Source organism: Saccostrea cucullata, unplaced genomic scaffold (genome assembly GCF_032062105.1).
Source record: "Saccostrea cucullata isolate Sc308-1 unplaced genomic scaffold, CSIRO_AGI_Scuc_v1 ctg12106, whole genome shotgun sequence".
NCBI classification, from domain to species: Eukaryota; Metazoa; Mollusca; class Bivalvia; order Ostreida; family Ostreidae; genus Saccostrea; species Saccostrea cuccullata.
In genome coordinates, this window is record NW_026922621.1 from 14,670 (window position 1) to 19,719 (window position 5,050).

The 5,050-nt window shown below is 32.8% G+C and overlaps 1 long non-coding RNA gene across 1 annotated transcript; it reads right to left on the reverse strand.

Moving 5' to 3' along the window:
• Window positions 1-332: 332 nt before the first annotated feature.
• On the reverse strand, window positions 333-2,767 carry LOC134262095 (uncharacterized). Its single transcript, XR_009990939.1, has 3 exons — window positions 2,625-2,767; window positions 2,213-2,284; window positions 333-461 (listed from the first exon to the last, which is right to left on the reverse strand). It is a non-coding gene; the product is annotated as an uncharacterized LOC134262095 (long non-coding RNA).
• Between the last annotated feature and the right edge of the window lie 2,283 nt (window positions 2,768-5,050).

Consider the following 5,050-nt stretch of genomic DNA (forward strand, 5'->3'; position numbering starts at 1 on the left):
TACCCACTATGATATTAAGGAAGCTGGGGGTTAACAAATTAGCCATATTTAACTTATTCTATAGATATGTTATCTTCAGCTGTTAACTATCATTTGGCAAAGAATAATTTCATATATTTTAGTTTTAAAATTTAATCATGAATTTTTATGTCTTTTCTTTTTTTTCTAAAGAATATCATTATAGTCTAAACATGACCATGACCACCAAGCCCACTTTATTTAAAAAAAAAAAACATACATCATTTACTTATCAAATGAAAAATATACACATGCATATGTTAAAATAAATAATAAATAAATAAATATTACAATTGTATCTCATTGAAAGTTTACCTTCAAGTTTGTGTATTTCTTTGTTGGTTGACTAACTGTGTATTTTCAAAGGAAGAGCAGACAGGCTGAACTTCATAGAGAATGGATTATAGATGGTTAGGAACAAAACATATCTTCCATGTTGATGACTGTAGAAATAAAAGCATTTTGTAAATATGACAGAGTACTGCATGAAACAATGCATGTTTAAATACAACAATGCCAAAAAAGATCATGAAAATATTTGTTTTTAATCTCAAAAATTGTTTTTAACATTAACTCCAGATGAGAAAAGTTCATCATGTTATCTTTAGTTAATAAACAAGCATAATTACTGTATTAATATCACAAATAAAATGATTATCAGATTAATTATTTAGAAACTAACAGACTTTTTATTAACAGCAGATTCAATTTTGTTTAATACCTGTCAGTATTTGTAACGTGGTTGAGCCGGGCTGCCTCCAAATAACACTTAAGATAGTTCCAATTAAAGAAATTTATTTACCAAAAAAATGAAAGAAAATAAATTTACATAATCACACTAACATTCACACGCACTTGCACACCTCTCTTTCACATATACTTAAAAGAAAAAAATCAATAAACCTCATAACTTGACAGACAGACAGACTAAATGTTTTCTTTATAAGATTATATTTAATTATGATTTATATTGTTGCCCTGTAATGTTCACTTGCACAGTTCTTTATATCTAGGTTTGCCACAATCACGAGCTCTATGTTCTAACTCCTTTCAGATCGACTTATCTGAATCTCAACACCAAAAGTTTCAGCTTAGGTTCATCAATCGTCCGATCGCTTCTGGGGCTGTAGTCCCGGAACTTGTGGAAAGGCGATGATAACCCTCAGAAAGCTTGACTGTATTGTCCCATCTGGATCGTAAGCTCACTCAGCTACGTCCTCGTACATCACCAATGTCATAACGCTACAATTTACAGGACTCATAAGTTTTCCATTGAGGCAACATAATATAATGGCAACACTTAAAGCAATATGAGCTGCATTTTTGAAAATTTTATTTTGCTGGTAAAATGTGTTATTATGATTTTTCTGTACGTAATCTAAACCTTTATGATCAATACGACCAAAATAAAGTTTAAAAATGTTTCAGAAGAAATATTTCTGTACAACCAAATATACAGTATTATATAAGAAATCATTATCGTACAGGACGACAATAATTCAATTTTGCTTCAATAAAAGCTTATAAAAAGTTCTTCCATAGCAAATATGAACAACAGAAGTTTATAAACGTTCTATTTTTCTGTCATTGAAATAGTTAATTACAAATTTGAAATATTTTTTCCCGATGTCAAACATGCAGCTCATATTAATATTGCTTTAATGTATAATATTTAGATAAAGTATAAATGAAACATGTCTGTCTAAATAGTTCAACAAGTTATGATATAAAGCATACATTGTATTGTAAATTCAAAACAATATGGCGACCACTTCCGGCTGCTCACTTCCGCCCAATACATTTAAAGAATTCACCAAAAAAATATCGAGCACAAAAATACACCTAAAGAAACACCCAAAAGTGATACAAATAAAGTCATACAATATTCTATCGAAGGTAAAAGAACTGGGTATTTAAACTCTCGCTACCGATACACCATTTAGTGAGTCTTAATTCCATGTTTAACATACATAATGAATTATGAAATTATATAATTTATACAAAAGGACTTTTTAATATTCTAAACATCCCTAGATATATTTAAGTTAAATAAGGGTGTGCTTATATGAATGTAAGTTAGAGACATCAGATCACATAAGTATTACACAGTAATTAAATTAACCATATGTAATCACGGTTAAATGCAAAGATGACCATCATAGGAAATGTAAAAATTAAAACAAGACAAACTTACCAGAGATATCCAACTATATGCCCAATAAGCCTATCCATTAAATAATCCAGTGAAATAACATCTCAGCTGATCCTGAAAAAAATTATACAATTCAGTGATACACATTTAACCTCATTTTACAATGTTAGTAAAGGAATAATTTACAGACAAAAGGGACAGAAACGTAAAAGATACCATGTATTTCACCAAAATTTAGTGAATATTTTTCTGATTTAAATTTAATCATAGAATGATCCATCATAGAAATATTAAATGCACTCTGAGTTACATGCAGGTTATACAACTGTAAATCACATGAAATGAGGATAAATACAGCATATTTACATTCAAAATAGAACTTTTACATATAAATCATGGTTAAATGCAAATATGACCTTCATAGGAAATGTAAACAAAAATAAGACAAACTTACCTGTGGAATAGGTCTGTCAGAAAGGAGATTTCAAAAATGAACACGGTCTCAACATTCACATGACAAGAATGCATCAGGATGTTTACTTCCGTGGTCATGGAGAAATTGACCTTTATACAAGAAAAAAGCTTCACAGCAGGAAAATCATCAAAGTAAAAGAGAGGAAAAACAAATGATAGTCCTACATTTTTTGAAATTCTAAGTTCACTTCTTAGAAACAAAAGTGAAAATGAAACTTTAATTTACAAATGTATGACGTCATAATGCATAGGTAGCTCGCTGACTAGATCGTGTACAAAATCGTACACTGTACGATTAAACGTAGTCCAACAAATTTATACACACGACCCTAAACAACCCAATGGTATATAAATCAGATCTGAAAATTCAGGATCTCACTTCGTTAGCATTCTGAACTTGATAGAGGTAAGAAAAAGATATGGCAGAGGAAAATACAACAGAGACCGTACCAGAAACACAGATTCTTATGGACGTAGATGACAGGAGTTTGATATGCGGTATCTTAAATCAAAATGCCTTTATCATGCATACAATTCATAATGATATACTAGTAGGTGATTTTAGAAAAGAAGTGATGCAAAAGATTAGCCAGCTAGGAAGGAAGACAGATCAGTTAGTGAAAGAAGTAGAAAAACTGGAGAAAAAGCCTCAGGAACCCAGGACTTCAGGGACACATCAGACCAAACCCATAGTGAAAGAAGGAGACAAAAAAGAGAAAAACAGAGAGATTCCAGGTCCCAGCACTAATCACAAGAGGAAACTATCGCTGATGACTGAAAAGGCACAGAAGAAGAAAAAGTAAATTGATGTATTTTGATTCCGAATAAAAATTGCCTTGTTATTGTGTGTTGTTATTGTTTTCAGAAAATCCAGTTTGAACTGGCTGGCTTTGACTGTGAATGAAATCGTGACGTCATAATCACATACTTGAGTCGCTGCCAAATCGTAGTAGCAGCGTTGTGAATCGTAGTAGCAGCGTATAGTAAAAATCTATATACAGTGTAAACACAGTATTTAGAGCTATGTAATGAGTTGAACCCCCTAGCCCCTAGGGGCCCTGTACTGAGCTGACCCCCTATCCCCCCCAAAGGCCCTGTACTGAGTCGACCCAGCTATCCCCCAGGTAGACTGCACTCAGTTGAACCGCCTATACCCCCGGGGCCAAAAGTGCACTCAGTTGACCTCCCCATCCAGGCGGCTTATACTACTAAGACCTTTTATTTGAATGGATCATTTGTAAAGACCTTTAAAACATTGACCTTGACCTTGGAGTTTAACCTTCTTTCTAGATTTTTTAACCTTGTTCATAACTTCTGAAGGGTTAGGGCTAGGGCGTCTACACTTCACGTATGCATTTTTTGTGGCAAGACTTTTCATTGCACACTTACCTTGATCTTTTGATCTCGACGTTGGAGATTTCTGTACTAATGAAAAAACTTTAATCTTGGCCTATTTCTATATTTCACAATTGTATTTCTAGTGAGAATACCCTTCGTCTGGTTCCAATATATTAAATTTGCATTTAAAAAAATTAATCTTCACAATGTTGTCATACGGGGGCATCAGTGTTTCAAAAACACATCTTGTTCTTCTTTGATTTTTTGAGAAGATCCATTCTATTTGCAGCAATTGTATCTTGCGTAATAGGTTCAATTTCTTAATAGTTATAACCTCTTTTTCCGAGATAATTTTTAAAATCTTTAAAGATGATTTGCAATACAGCATGATCACTAGTATTTCACAGATGTCTGGTACATTCTCCTTTAACTAGGCCTTTTAAAACTTATGGGCTATGAACAATTTGCCTATGCAAGACTTGGAAGCGGTTAGTAGTGGGACAGGATTTGGTTTTCCCCCAAAACCTAGGTACCACTCACGGCATCAATGTAACCGGAATTCGCTACATGGGATCGATGCAATTGAGGAAATTCCACGATACCAGTGTAGCGAAAATGACCGTATGAAAATACCTCTTTAATATCACACACACTTTCTTTATCAATAATAGTACTTCGCCTTATCCAATTTCTTACTAACCAATAAACCTCTTAATTCTCAGTCACAAAAGTGACTTACTAACCCAAGAATTTTGATAACAAGAGTTTGCAAATTAACAAGTATTTATTATGGCAACAATTGTATTTTATTAACAGCACAAAAATAATTACATTTATATACATGTATTTACAACGAAAACTGATGTACTAACGACCTTATACTTATAAGCCTCAATAAAAATGAATGCCTACCTAACAAATGTACAAAGTCCAGAGCCCGTCCTACCCAATGCTAAGTCTAAAGGAAAGTGACCCATCCCTGCACGAAAAATCTACTATGCCTACTATGCCTACATGTAATTAGCCTAATCGGTTTACCAAAAATAGAAATAAGGAACTGGATATTAA